The following is a 17059-nucleotide window of genomic DNA, read 5'->3' on the forward strand; positions in this document are numbered from 1 at the left end:
CTAAGAATTTTTTTAATGTAGACAAGTGTATATTAATTTGGATATTTTCTTAGTATAATTTTGTATTCTAGAATAATAAAATTATATAAAAATTGTGTAGGAGGATTTGTAAGTATAGGATTTATTACTAGGGGTGAGGTGAATCGGTAATCACCAACTCAAACTCTAACAATCAAACAATGAAATAGAGAAAACTATTAAGCACTTTTAACCTCTTAAATTTCCTATTAGAAAAATAGCTAAACTTTAAAGTAATATGCTACACATAAAAACCATCTACACAAGTATAGCACTAGATATATCTCATGAAAACCCAACTAGGGTGAAAACCATGGTGTGAGAATGATGCTCACAAATTGTGTACTCTTTTGGAATATGCTCTGTTAGGATCTTATCTGGTCAAGAGTTATAATAACATTATTAGGGGCTACCTATTTAAGATATTTTACTTGAGACTTGTTAAATTCTTATACCCTACTAAAAGTAACTGCGTTAGAGGATTTTAAACACTCTTTTGAGAATGTCACCAAATTAGAGAATTTTAGAGTAGGATCTATTAGGATCCACCTAATTAAGGGACCTTTTCTCTACAATGGCTAGAGAGGAACAAATAATAAATGATCTATGAATTTTACTACCTTTTCTAGATCAGATCCAATAAATATTTGTAACTCAATAGCATACCATACTTAGTCCTCTAGTTTGATCGCACTTAGTTTTGTAACTTCTTTTGAAATCACACCTTCTCCAACTTCATATTACACTTGCAAACAAAAATAATCTCTAGTTCCTTCCTTATTTTCCTTTAAGTAGATTTTTTATTCAATAATAAATCTAATTATCCAAATTAATTATATGAATATAACCATCCACTCTTTCATTTCTCTTGGATGTGTTGGCTTGCATTTTATCTTTACCTTGGCAATTATTTCAATTTCATAAGTCATTTTAATCATGTAGAAGCTTCTTGAAGAATTGTTTCCAAACATTTTACCTCAATCTCCATGTCATCAGTTCCTTCCATAAGTTATGTACTATCCTTCCAACTATCCAAATAAAATCATTAATCCCAATGATAATTCAAATCTTAGAATCACTCCTTGAATATTTATTGATTTTTCCTTATTTACCATCAAGCCTTCTATGTTTACCTATCCACTAATTTATTCATTTATACCTATTCATCATATTTACCTATTCCCTTTCCTATTTACCTAAGAGATAAGCATATTTACCAATAAGATCTTGTTTACCTATTCAACTATCCATTTCACATATTTACATTTTTCTATCAACATCACTTCCAATTGTCAAATCATTTTTACCTATAAACAATATATGGTGATATCTTAACCCTATCATATTAACATCATCATGAATCATATCCAACACTAAATTCAACAAACTATTTATAAATTTGAATAAATAATTAGATGATTTAATTTTTAATCATTGACTATCTAAATAGTTACCTAGTTTGATTCCTATACTCATAAATTTATCAATTCTTCACATCAATGGGTGTTATCATAAACTTAACATCACAAAATATAACTTTACTTTATTATACAATAGAAACACTTGACTCATTCTACAACTCACTCCTTTCTCTAATGAATATGTGGTAACACGTTTAAATACTTAGTCAAGTAGTTTGACATCAATGGCAACAATATAAATAATTTTTCTATCACAAATAATGCTATAATATTTATTGCTTTTTTATTTACATCATCACCATCAATTTAATTTGTCAATAATCATAATTAATTAGCTATACCAAACACTTATGCCTTTGGAATTTATAAAAACACTATAGACTCTATTAAAAAAGTGGAAATATTTTCTTGTACATTTTTCCTAAGCTTTATATTCATGCTTTACTACCATTCTCCTATTAATGGCTATCTATACAACACTCCCCCTGTTGATGTTCTACTTAGGTCTCTACTCTTACCTCTTCTTTTTACTTGTAGTTGTATTGCATTAAATTGTAACCAATATTATGCAAACCTCAAACTATGAACATAACAATTGAGAGTATGTTTGGTATGCTCTTAGGAACACTACAATGGATGAATCTCTTGGATGTGTGAATGCAAGTGTGAGTGATGGAATATGTACCTAGACTAGATGATATGAGAAATCAAAATGATAGAACGATGATGCAATGATAAGAGATTCTAATGGTACCTAATGGATGATAATGATTTCTAATGACTCCTAACCTTGCCGAGCTTGGAAAAGCTTGAGACAAACCATCTATTTAAAGTGGATGGAGGAAGCATCTAGAATGTGCTTAGAAACCACTAGGAGATAAGGATAAGGATTGACAACTAAGCACCTTATCTCACATTCTAGATAGATGGATAAGACTGATGAGATGGCATGTGTGTGTAGAAGATTCCTATGGTGTAGACAACATGTGCTTAAAAGATATATGGACCCATGTGATGACAACTCATATGAATGCACATACTTCTAGGTGGTTTGGATAAAGATTAAATTAAATGAAATTTAATTTAATCAAGGTCTAGAAGAAATTAATAGGATATGGAGGATTTAAATAAATAAAATTTATTTAAAAAAGGAATATGTGGAGAATCATGTGTTAATTTAAATTAACACATTAGAGCTAGGAGTATTTAAATTAAATTTAAATACTTAGGCCAAAAATGAACCTATTTAATTTAAATAATTTAATTAAATAAGTAGAGGAATGTGACTAGTATTAAATAAATTAATAAAGTCATTCAGGACAATTTTTAGTGTATACATTTTGCCCCTCTTTGATGTGGTGTCGGCACGACATCATATCAAAGAAAATACAGGTTACCCCAGAGAAGGAAGAAGAGGACTGCTGATAATGAGAAAGGAGAAGGGTGATGGAAAATGATAATCTAAATGCAACTTAACTACATGAATGCAAGAGATTCAATTTTGTTCATATGGAGAGCAAACCTTATTTTAATATTGCAAGAGGAGTTATGCACCAAATGCTATAAAAGCATAGATGACAAGATTCCTTTGCGTGTAGTAGACTCTTAACACAATGGATGTAGGTTTTAGAGTCATGAGGGAACAAATGACATATACGCACTGGAGAGGTCTGGGCACACCCAAAGTCTTTTTAAGGAGCTTGGTGGAAAGTGTGCTAACCCGTTGCCCCTAATGAGCAATGCATTAACATAACTTGAAACTGACATAGATGTGCTAAAGAATCATGAAAATAGATCATATTGCAAAATAACATGTGTAATCAAGATAAGCCGTCCAAATGATACTAGGATATGGAAGATCAAGGCACACTGGGGGAGGCTATCACTGACACACAAAGATAAAATTAACAAAAAGACATTATGACTAAGTAGTCATTCAATTCACCATGCTTGCCATGAACCTGATAAATTTGTTAAATTTGTTAAGCCTATGTAGGAAGGATTCATCCTGTAAGGCAAAAACTGATTGATTGATTGTATTGAAATGAGATATTTGTGACTAGCTTCTGGCAATGACAGTAAAAGGAATGATGTTCTCAAATCATTGAGTCTAAATGTGAATTTGTGCAAGCTTGTTTGAAATCACTATTTGATGAAGTTGGTTTTATGGATGAAAGCTCAGTGTGGTGAGAATATGGATAAGATACAATAAGATAATGGATGAATTGAATTGGAATCGAATGGAAGGAATCGATTATGAAAATAATAAATATTCTGTTAGAGGAAAATGTGTTGAATGGAAGACTAGAAATTTGATCAAGGTAGATGCAAATGGAATGAAGGAATTGATTATGGAAATGATGTGAATGATGTGATTGGAAGAAGCGAATATGATGAGATTAGAGGATAAATGAATTGATTGAATAGATTGGGAGACTTGGATTGAATTTGATATGAATGAATAGATAGAATGGAGAGAAATGAATGGATTGAATGTGAAAGATTTGGATTGAATTCGATATGAATGAATGAATAGAAGTGAATGAATGTGGAATAGAATAAATTGAGACCAATGAAAAGGGAGAGCCATGGTATTTGTAAATGGATAGGAAGGTGGGGTAGATATATGAATGGAGGAATAATATGGATGACCAACGGATATAGTGTCAGATAATGGGGAACCAAGAACCATATTTCAAAGGAATGACCAACAATGCCCCATTCCAAGGATATGAAAATGGAAGGAAATACTGGTGGGGAAGGATTGCATGAAAATGGAAGGATGGTGTGAAAGCTCACATATGGAGGAAGAAAAGGCATGTGCTCTTCTTAAGCATGTATGAGCATTTTTGTTGTTGTGCCTCTAGTATTTATTTATGAGTGTGGGCATGAAAGTGGAATGAAGGAAGGCATGAAAAAGGGATAATGATATGAAGGATATTGGAGGAGGGATAATTATATGAAGGATATGGATGGAAAAGGGATAATGATATGAAGGATATGAAGGAAATGCGTGATAAGAAGTGGATGAAATGAAAGGGATAACCAAGATCAAGGGTATATGGAAGAAGGATAGACGTGCATAGGATTATGGATGGAAAAGATATGAATGAACATGAAAAGAGGATGGGAATATGTATGCATATGGATGGAAAATGGATGCATGAACATGAACGTGACAAGAACTATGGAATGCAAGATAGGGATACCATGTCAAGATCAACCATATGGAAGAATGTAGGAAGTATATAGGATAATGTATGGATAATGGACACCAAAGGATAATGAATAGTAAGATGGGAGCATGAAAGGATATGTATAGAAGGTTTGTATGGATAAAGCGCAAGGAAAAATGGAAAGTGTAAGTCAAGATCAAAGATGGGAATGACAATGGATGATAGATGGAATATAGAAGATAGGTAAGGAAGAACAATATGGATGGAACTTGCCCCTAGTGTAGAGTGCAAGAGGAAAAAGGGAAGTTAATGGCTAGGTAAGTGAAAGTGGAAGACAATGGATACATAGTAGGAAAATGAAGGGAGGACTCAAGCATCTAGGTATATGGATGTATCCCTTGATATTTATGCTTCTTTAATTTGTTTATTATTTTTTTATTTTCAAGGAATTGTTGGTATTTTCTCATAGATTTTGATAGGGTAAGGAAAAGAATGCTAAAGTGAATTGGGGAATAGAAGACAATGACCTATGAAAAGGTTTGGATTAAGGAAGTTGAGTAGGTAGGAGGAAGACATGGTTGATGGATACTAGGTTGGAAGACTTGTGAAGGAAGTGAAAAGATCTTCATTGGAACACACCTTGAAAGGAGTAAATTGTGAAGGACATGTAGGAGAAAGTTAGAATTTTTGGATATAGGGACCCAAAATGGATGAAGGAGATCATAGAGTTGGGATGGCGGATTTGGGTGTATAAGGACCCAAAATGGATTTGGAAAATGGAGGTTGAGAGAATTTATGAAGGAGGGAGGCCTTTGGATTAGCAGAATTGGATGTCATTTGGAATCTTTCTTTAAGATTCATTGCTACATTAAGTAGCTTTGGTATCCACATAACTTTTGCACTTTTGATTTTTAGCTTTTGTGGCTTTTTGATTGCATTTTGGCTCTAACTTTTCTTTTCTTGGACATGTCGCTTAGATGGGACATGTTGATCCTTATGCTTTTGTGGATTTTTGACTTTGTTTTCTTTTTCTTTGGCATCCAATTTTCTTCCATTGGCCATGGTATGGGTGCATGAAGGTAAATAAGATGGAGAACATATGGAAGGTGAACGTTGGAAGGAATTCAAGGATGTGCGCCTTTTTTGATCTTTATGAGGGGATAAATTGGAAAACGTGGATAAGGTAGAAGGATGTATATAAGGACCTAATATGGAAGGAAGGGAAGAAGATTTTGACGATGGAACATAAGGACCTAGAATGGATGGACTATAAGAACCTAGAATGGATGGACTATAAGGACCTAAAATGGACTTGGAAGATGAAGGAGGAGAAGTTTTAGGTGTGGAAGGAAGAGTTTTGGAATTGGAAAAAGTAGAAGGTGTACCAACATCTTGAGGAATTATTTTTTTAAGGGGATACTTAGTATTCTCAATGCAAGATGCGAGTCTAGGTGTATGGGGTTCATGAGGAGATTGGATAGGTGTGATAGGATCATGTGAAGGAGTAGGGTTATGAGGGGGATCATGAGGAATAATAGGAACATGAGATGGAGAGGGATCATGAAATATAGATGAAAGGGTACATTGATCTTGACTTGGAAGAGGATCATTGAGTGGAACGAGTGGATTGTGTGATGGAATAGGTTCATGAGATGGAATGGGGGGAGTGGAACTATGAGATGGAGTACTTTGATCTTGACACGAAAGAATATCATATAGCTCAAGGAGTGGATCATGAAATGGACTAGAATCATATAAGGATGTGGAAAGAATGGAATCATGTGGTGAAAGAAGATCATATAGCATGGTAAGTGGATCATCATATGTGGGCATGGAGGAAATAGAATCATGAGATAGAGTAATTTGATCTTGACATGGAGGAGTATTAGTGAATGGAGTGGAAGAAACTTTTTCATGAAGGGGAATATCTATGGATTCTAATGCTGGAGATGGAATGGAATCGGTAATGTGCGTGGTAGGTGTAATGTCTTGATCTTGATTAGGAGGGGAATCATAAGATGGACTAAGAGAGATGGATGAATCTTGAGGGATAGTGGAATGATGGGATGGAGAAGTGCTTAGATATAGAGGAGAAGAGGAATCAATGAAATCATGCTTTGAAGGAAGGTCTTGAGATGGAACTGGTGGTGTGGCTTTGGGTGATTGGCTCACATTATGCTGAATTTTCAATCTTGCCAAAAGTGATGTGAAATACCCCTGATGAGGTGGGGATGACATTGTTGGAGGCTTAGGAGATGATTTTGTTGGAGGATTAGGGGATGATGTAGTTGGAGGACTAGAGGATAATGTTATTATAGGAATAGGATTTTGTGGAGGTGGAATTATGGATAAAGGATTTAGATTAGGTTCATAGTAAGGGGGATTACATGGAGGATTAGGTTTTGATGGGACATGAGAACTAATGCCTTTGAAATATGAAAGATAATTCTTCATTTCCTCCATTTTCTTGGCAAGGGTATTTACGTCTGAGGCATTGTGTGGGCCGTGAATGGAATTGTATGGAGGGATATGAGAGCTAGAAAATGAAAGACACATAGCAAAGAAAATGACCTTTTCCTGCGGACTTATTTTGTCCAAGAGTGTATTCTTTAGTTCCTCAATTCCTATGGCGAGGTCATTTATGATGGAGGAATTATATTGGCTATGGATGGAATTGTCTACAGATGAAGGATAAGGAGATAGATTTCCCTTGTCAAAGGTAGGAGAATGATGAACATGAGATAGATTAGAATTGAAGTGTTGAGAAGGAATTTGATATGGAGGAGGTACGAGACCATGTTGTCGTGCAATATTGTCAATCATTGGAAGAAGTGGATTTGAATCCATGGATGCAAGATGAAAAGTGATGAAAAGATTTGAAGAGGGGATATGAACTTGGAATTAGGAGCTTTGTGCTAATTGGACTTTGATTTGATTTGATTTGAAATTGATTGCACTTGATATGATTCGATTTGATTGAATTTGAATTGATTTGAAATTGATTTAGTTAGGATTTGGATTGGATGAGGATTCAATTTGATTTGATAAGAACCCTATGATAGTGCAAACAAAGTGAATGTTTGATTTGAATGAAAATCCAATGATAAGACAATGCTCCTAGGTCTGAAGTAGAATATGTGATGTCAGATTAAAATAGAAGAAGATGTGAATGAAGTTTTTGAAAGATTGTTTATGACTTGGATGACTAAATTTGACAAGGAATTGGATTCGAAGAATGCTGATTTGAAAGATCGAATTAAGAATGCATGATGAGCTTGACTAGGGAAATTGAATATAAATAATGATGAATCATTACTAGGATGAAGATTAGGAACGTGATTGAATGACAAGGAAATGATTTAGATAAATAAAGAGGATGAAGATGTCAAGCAACTTTTTGAATGATGAAGGTAAGATATGTAAGAGGGAACGATGTCTTGGATAGAAGGAATATGTGACGTGAAATGATTTGGAATGATGATTAAGAAGAGGTGTTTGTTTGTGTTTTTGAAATGTTTTTTGTTTTTTGTTTTTTTTTTTTGATTTTTTTGGATTTTTGAATTTTTAGGTTTAAAATGCAAAAAATAAATAATGAAATATGTACAATGCCAATGTGCTTCAAACACGCAAACACACCAACAATCTTATAAGGTTTGACTAGGCTGTACAAGGCTCAACTAGGGGGCGTCCTCGATATACACAAGGTACGTGAGGCCCAAATCTGTAGATGGAAGGAAATACTGCTACACAACTGGGGTGAGACGGTAACCCAAATCTCCTCCTTCACTTCCCAAAGGTATAAAGTTCTTTGGGGCTTAGCCAAGAGTGACAATATTACACTTCCAAGAGAGGTGTCTTTCGATTCACCTCTCGATTCTTATACTTTGCCAGAACGCTGGAGTTGAGGTCGTCCCAAGGGGTGATGAAATCCCCAAGCAGGCCTCCTAATAAAATGAAAAACAAATCCACTTATTTCTTGTGCACCCAAGGTTGCCCAAAGACGGGAGGGGAGAGAATACGTAAGTGGATTTAGGTTTAAAAGACACACATTCATTGCCAAAGAAATTTTAAGTTTTCTAATCTAATTGAAGACACACATGATTAAAATGTACAATGTTCGTTCAATGTTGTAAAAATTAGGCACACGAAAAGAAAATTTTTTGTTTTATTTTTTGAATGTTTTGGCTAAAAGGAAAATAAAAATAAAGATCTAAATGCCTTTATGCACAAAAATAAATTTGATTCTAAATAAAAGTAAAGGAAATAAAAAGAAAATTTTGAAGGAAATAAAAAACAAATTTTTTTAAAATTTTTTTATTTTGATTTTTTTTTTTTTTTTAAAAGAGCCAAGAACACTTGAAAGCTTATATAGGAAGAAAAATACAAAAATTCCTTACAAGAGTGCCAGTGTACTGCAATGGATTCTGCTCATCTAAAAAATATAGCGAAATCTGCCATAACAGTTGAATAAGAGAATGAATCTTGCATAAATAATTTAAAAAAATGCAACAATTTATCAGAGGTTGAACTTTCATAAACAGTGGAGAAGTTCCAAAGTCCAGATCTGGTCACATCACAGTCACACAAACAGCCATGTCCACTTCAATCCAACTATTGAGCTCCTGCGATCACTTAGATCTCATAGATCTGATTCGAGGGCCAGGGAGATTGGGGGGCAAAGGGGGGCAGCAGCGATGGCTGCGGGTGGTTTAGGTGTCGGCGGCGGGGCCTCTACAGGCTTCTTCTTTTTATGTGCTGGAGCCAACGTCGGAGCTACAGGCGGCAATTCCACGACCGGCGCTGGACTGGGAGTTTCCACTGTTGGCGGTGTTTTGTGCTTTGGAGGGGCGTGGATTGGCGCCTCTGCTGGTGTAGCCAACAAAACAGAGACGAAAACTGGCAGAGCCGCGGCCGGGGGTTTCATCAACCCTTCTACTGGAGCCTTTGGGGTTTTCAAAGGCAGCGGCGCCAGGAAGGAGAGGGAACCACTGGAGAGGTGGCGACACCGGGAAGGAGAGGGAGCCATTGGGGAGGCGGCTCGGGCCTATGAAATGCGAATTTTTTTAAAAAATTTTTTTAAATTTTTTTTTTTTATATTTATATTTTTAATAAACACACCCTCCTTATATTTATTTTTTTAATTTTCTTCTCCCCTCCCCATTAATATGCACTAACAAAAAGAAAATAACCCCCCTATTATATGCACAAAATAAAAGAAAATAACCCCCCTATCTCACTTTTTTTTTTTTTTTTTAATAACATAAATGGCATAAAGAAAAATGAAGAAAACCTACCCCAAGCCCCTATATATATATGCATATGTATATTTTTTTTACCCAACAAAGAAGAACAAAATATAGGGTACTCACCTCATGCACTCCAAAGATGGTGACGGACCTTGTGGCTTGATTAGACACTCCTTATGCAAGTTAATCTCCAACCGCAAGCCTCCAACCTTAGCTTGAACAAATTTGAACCCGTGAAGTGGGTCCCACCAGGCGTGCCAAAATGTATTGCATAAAATTGTAACCAAGATTATGCAAACCTCAAACTATGAACATAACAATGGAGAGTATGTTTGGTATGCTCTTAGGAACACTACAATGGATGAATCTCTTGGATGTGTGAATGCAAGTGTGAGTGATGGAATATGTACCTAGACTAGATGATATGAGAAATCAAAATGACAGAATGATGATGCAATGATAAGAGATTCTAATGGTACCTAATGGATGATAATTATTTTTAATGACTCCTAACCCAGCCGAGCTTGGAAAAGCTTGAGACAAGCCGTCTATTTAAAGTGGATGGAGGAAGCATCTAGAATGTGCTTAGAAACCACTAGGAGATAAGGATAAGGATTGACAACTAAGCACCTTATCTCACATTCTAGATAGATGGATAAGACTGATGAGATGGCATGTGTGTGTAGAAGATTCCTATGGTGTAGACAACATGTGCTTAAAAGATATATGGACCCATGTGATGACAACTCATATGAATGCACATAATTCTAGGTGGTTTGGATAAAGATTAAATTAAATGAAATTTAATTTAATCAAGGTCTAGAAGAAATTAATAGGATATGGAGGATTTAAATAAATAAAATTTATTTAAAAAAGGAATATGTGGAGAATCATGTGTTAATTTAAATTAACACATTAGAGCTAGGAGTATTTAAATTAAATTTAAATACTTAGGCCAAAAATGAACCTATTTAATTTAAATAATTTAATTAAATAAGTAGAGGAATGTGACTAGTATTAAATAAATTAATAAAGTCATTCAGGACAATTTTTAGTGTATACAGTAGTATGTTCTTTGTCACTTCATATCCATGGCTATTTTACCTCTTTGTTGTTTTCTTCATGCCAACTTCATCAATCAATAGTGTAAACTATTCTATCCATGCCTAATCACTCCCTCTCTTTTTTTATATTTCCTTTTGAATATTTTTAGTTCAATCTGTTACTACTTCTACTCCTTTGACAATAATTCCAAAGATAGTATGTCATCCTTTTCATTATGGTAATTACTTTCCTTCTTGTAAATCCTATCTTTTTCTTGTCAACTTTGTTTCCTTATCTATTTATACTTTCTCCCTCTATGGAGTATCCGATCTATACATCAATTTGTGTATATGATATTCAACATTAAGTATACAAATTGATGTGATATGTATCTCTCCTCTAGTTAATAGAAGATAGGGGAAGGACCCCTAACCTACCTCTATGATATTCAAATCTATTATTTGGTTGTCCTTTGGTAAATGTGTATGCAAGATGGTCCTTGGTAGGAATGTACTCGAGTCTTACATCTTTCTCATGTACTTGTTGTTAGCATGAATGTTGATGATATTTCTATGGGGGGGTTCCCTACTATTTTTAAAGCATTTGTAAGATTGTTAGTATGATTGTAAGTTGTAGCTGAATGTAAGTGTTTGTCATTAATGTCAAAATATTGGATATTCTATGTATACTGATATAGTAGTAGACACGGATTGACATCATGAGGTTTGCAGACTAAAGATGAGGCAAGTGCACATGTAAAAAGTTATGATGATGTGTTTAAGTGCACATGTAAAAAGTCAAAGACTAGTGATAGTTATTCAAGATTTATTAAAGATAAGGTTTTGAAAAAGTTCTTGAGAACTAGTTCTTGTAGAACAAGATCTTAGTATGCAAAGAACATTAGCAATAAGAGAAACATTCACAAACTAAAACTAAATTCACATATAAGCTTAGACAAAGAAAACAAACAAGAAATGCAAACCTCAAAAGAGAAAACACTCTATGCTTCCTTGATTTTGTAGATGTGTCCTTGATGTGGATGTATGCTCAATTGCTTGCCCAATTTCTTTAATGGTGGAGATGGGTAATGGCAAATTGGTAGCTTTGTGAGCTCTCAATTTGGCATTATAAGGGTAAGATTGATGGCTTTGGTTCTCAAAATAGCATGGTAACTTTAGCTCAAAGATTGTTGATTTTTTTGGCTTGGGAGGGGATTCAATTTATAGGCTAAGGGCTTGAGGGATGGAGGGCTAAGATGCAAGGGGAGATGAAGGCTTAAGGAGGGCTAGGATGCACTCAAAGGAGAGCACATGGATTGTGCTTGTTTAGCACCAATGGGAAGGTGACACTTGTCACAAGGAGTATGAGTGTGAGAGGATAGGGTAAGGGTTGGTTAAAGGCATGATGAGTGGGGTTGAGTATGTAAGAGAGATGTAAGAGGAATGAGTGTGGAAGATGGATGTAAGAGTCATGAGTGGGCTTGTAAGAGTCTTTTATGGTTTGTAAGAGCACTCATGACTTGGTGGTTGGGTTTTTTTTTTGAGGGGAGACTTTGGTTTGGTTTAGGAAAGTCTTAAACTTATTTAGGGAATGTGACAACATTAGGGGGTGGATTAGGCTTGGGTTTAGGATTAGATTAGGGATGTTAGAGATGTGCAAGTGGATGGCATTAATGCGAGTGGGTGAGTTAGTGGCTAAGCTTGGTTAGTATGGGTGGATGGGGTGGATTAGGCTAAATGGAGGATTAGGGATAGGTTAGGGGTTTTTGGATTTGAGGATTTTATTTATCAAATAGATTTATTTAATAAATGGGGATTTTTGGAATTAGATAGAAGAATAGGATTTAATTGATAAATAATAGGTTTATTTGATTTATCAATTAGGACTATAGATGATTAATTAAATTAATCAGCTAGGGATGACAAAGGATTAATTAAATAAGAATTTAATTAATGATGCCTTTAGAGATGGCTAAATTAGATTACCAAAGCGGTGTAATAAAATTTAGGTGTCTACAGTTCTAGTAATTGGATTATATTTTCTAATAGAGAGAGAATCTGGTGAAGTGTAGCTAGACAAAGGAAGAAGACATGATGATGATGGTGTGCTTGATCACATGAATTTTTAGGTTGCAAATGTGAAGATTTATGAGGAATGTGATTGGAAAGTATGAGATTTAAAGAAATTAATTTAATTTGGTGGGTGGGGGCCACCACCCTCACCCTCATTTCTTCTTTACTCCCCATGTCGTGAATGTTGGCTACCGATAGTAGCTAGCTTGTAGTTAGTGGTATCAGGCTGATGGGCCTTTAAACAAGCTTAGTTTTTATTTAATTTTATCATTATTATAAATTTGTATTAAATTAAAGTTTTATAATTTAGTTTATTTAATAATAATTAATAAACTAATATTATTATTAGTTTTAATTTATAGTTATTATATTATCAAATTTAATATTTTTTATTATTAATAATTTAATATTCAATTATTATTTTATTAATAGTATAATAAATATCATAATTGATAATTAATAATTATTGTTGAAAGATGATAATAATATTTAATTATATTAATGGGTTAAATACTAGTTTATTTAAAAAACATTTTATCAATTACTTTATTCATAATACTTCTAATGACGTAACTTGATGATTGTCGCTAGGAAAATCAATTGTTTTAATTAAACTTAGATTTTTGGTCTAGTTGGTTAAGTTTTATATTTAGAATAGATTCCTATTTCTAAGGAACTTGAATTAATTGTGGAATCAAAAACTTTAATATTTATGATACTTGGAATATGACAACTAAAACCCAATTGGTATATCAAATCTTGTTTTTAAAAAACCAAATGAACTATGAAAACAATTGTTAAAATTTTAATGAGATGTATGTTGTGTTTCATGTTGAATTTTGGGTTTGACCTAGTGGTTGACCATTTAGGTTTTTCACCAGAGGCTTGGGGGTTTTGTTCTCTGATGATGTTATGTACACAATCTTTTATACCTGACAATGGTAATGTGTCATGTGTTTTCTATGATGAGTTTTGATTATTGTTTATTTGTTAATACTTTCTAGTTGCTTGTATATAACTAAGGTGTATGGTGTGTTTTCCTAATATAACCTTTGAGTCTTCGATCAATTATCTTTTGATGATTTCTAGTTTCTTGTATAGAGTTGAGGTGGATGGTGTGACTTTTCTGGTGTAACCTTTGAGTCTTCGATTAGTTCTTTTTGGATGATTGTATTAGTGAAATATGTGAATTTTGATCAGTGATATTTTAGTGCCTTCTAGTTTCTTGTTTAAAAAATAATGTTTATTTTATGGTTGTATGAGATCATCAATATTACCTCCCCAATTTGCATCAATATAGGCTCTTTATTCAAACTTTTCACTTCTCTTGTAGTACAAACCAAAGTCATCAGTTCCTTTTAGGTACCTCATTATTCTCTTTACTGCCAATATATAATTTTCTCTTGGATTTGTAGAAACTCTTGCCACTATTCCAACAACTAATGCAATGTTTGGTGTACTATATACAACATACTATAACTTTCCAATCATTGATCTATACAATGTCTGGTTCACTTCAATTGTCTCCTCATTCTTTGATAACTTGTGTCATGTCACCATTGGTGTGCTAACTATTTTTGAGTCTTCCAATCCAAATGTCTTGAGTATCTCCTTGATGTATTTTGATTGGGTCACAAATATGCCAGGCTTTAATTGATGTACTTGCAATCCAACAAAAAAATTAATTTCTCCAAACATTGACATTTCAAAATCATGCTTCATTTGATTAGCAAAATCTTTACATAGAACATCTTTTCCTCCAAATATTATATCATCAACAAAGATTTCAGATATCAAAACAGTTTTATCTTTTTCTTCCTTGATGTATAGGTTGTTGTCATTTGTTCTTTCAAATCCTATCTTCGCAAGATCTTTGTACAATCTCTCATACCATGTTCTAGGTTCTTGCTTCAAACCATATACTTGTTGTTTTCATCGACAAATCCTTCTGGTTGTTCTATGTAGACTTCCTCTTCTAGTACACCATTTAGAAAAGAAGACTTCACATCCATTTGATAGACTTTGGAGCCTTTGTAAGAAGCACATGAAAGTAATGTTCTTACTCCTTCCATTATTGCAACAGGGGCAAATGTTTCCCCATAATCCAGTCCTTCTTCTTGTGCATAGCCTTTGCAAACTAATTTGGCTTTGTTTCTTGTTATCTCACCATTCTCATCAAGTATGTTCCTAAACACCCATTTGGTACCACTTACATTATTGTTAGCTAGTCTAGGAACTAAGGTCTACATTTTGTTCTTCTCAATCTAATATATCTCCTCTTCCATAGCTTTATACCAGTCATCATCTTGTAGAGCATCACTCACTATTTTGGGCTCAATCTTGCTCAACAGGCATGATTCATTTATTAGTCTATTTCTTGTCATTGGTCTTGCATCCTTGTCACCAATGATTTTATCTATAGGGTGATGTCTTCTCACATACTTGGCTAACCTTGGTTTTGTCCTTCTTTCCATGTTTGATCCTTCAGCTTCAAAGCCATTTTGCTCTTCTTCATCTGGTACTTCATCATTTCTTTCATGTATACTATTTTGAGATTTAGAATGTGCATTTTCTTCATTCTGTAACTCAGCTTCTGAATGCAGCTCGACATTCACTAGCTATGACTTGGCTAATACTAAAATTTATTTCTAATTTCCAACTTGATTGGTAGTATTATCTTCAATAATCATTCCTTCATAGCAGTATACAAGGGATCTATAATCCTCTGATTGCTTGGACTCATCAACTTTGACTTTTGCATGCTCATCAAAATTTACATTTGCACTCTCCACAATTTTGTTAGTATTAGTATTCAAACACTTATATGTCTTACTTCTAGTGGAGTATCCAAGGAATGTGCCTTCATTACTATTTGCATCAAAATTACCATTTCTAGTATCTTTAGGAATATAGCATTTACAACCAAAGACTTTTAAATATTTTGCATTAGGTGAGTGACCATACCATAGTTCAAAAGGTGTTGCATTTCTACCTTTCTTGACTTGGACTCTATTTAGGGTGTAAACAATAGTTCTTACAACTTCTTTCTATATATGTGAAAATATGGCCTATGCTAACACACATACTTCAACATGGTCATTATTTGCGAATTCATCCTAGAATGAACATTGGATTGTTCATCCGAAAATCAGCTGTCAAGGCAACCTGTTGCCTTCTATCAAAAGGGAATTACTTGTTAGATATTCTTAGATTTGAGGTGTTAAGCAACCAAACCCTCTACGAATGAAGGATTTACAAGAAAATGCGACTAATCTATATGATAATGCAGATTAATCTAGAATGGAGTATGCACATTTAATCTAAGAACATGTAAAAGAAAGCTATGCTAAAATGTATGCATATTATGCTAAATGAGATTAAACTAGAAAATGAATATCTTATGAAAATAATGAGCTCAAATGAATGCACAATCCAGCAGCAATTCAATGCAAATTCTCATTCAACCTCTCCCAAAATGAAGAGATGAGGGTCTCTTAAATAGACTTTCCTAGAATCCATCAATGATTGAGATTGATTTCAATCAACGGTTAGGATTAAAGGTGAAGTTCAGTCATAAAGGAAGATTCCCAAATTAAGGGGAGTTAACTAACTCAAATTTGAGTGTAAGAGTCAGTCAACTCAGATAGACTTTAGTGTAAAAGAAAGTGATCCGGGTCACCTCTAATTTGATCAACAGTGAACTAGAAATTTCCTTTTTTGAACTGAAGAGAGATTTTGGTGAGATATTTAATTTAATAAAATGAGATATGCTCTCATAATTACTTTTTTCATTTAATTAAATAATTCTATTTAATTAATTAGAGGCACTTTTCTTATTTAATTAAATAACTTCATTTAATTAATTAGGAATGGCTAAGTTCTCCATTTAATTAAATAATTTTGTTTAATTAATTAAATTAGGAACATTTATTAAATTAAATAATTTTAATTCCATAGTACATTAGCCTTAGGATATAATTTAATTTAATTAAACTATAAATATTTAGTAATTAAATTAAATATTAATCAGTAGGTCTAATGTGACTAATATGATTAAATACTATAGGAATTAAATAATAAGC

The sequence above is a fragment of the Cupressus sempervirens genome, chromosome 4 (assembly GCF_028749045.1).
Source record: "Cupressus sempervirens isolate cs-2001-9-10 chromosome 4, ASM2874904v1, whole genome shotgun sequence".
NCBI classification, from domain to species: domain Eukaryota; kingdom Viridiplantae; phylum Streptophyta; class Pinopsida; order Cupressales; family Cupressaceae; genus Cupressus; species Cupressus sempervirens.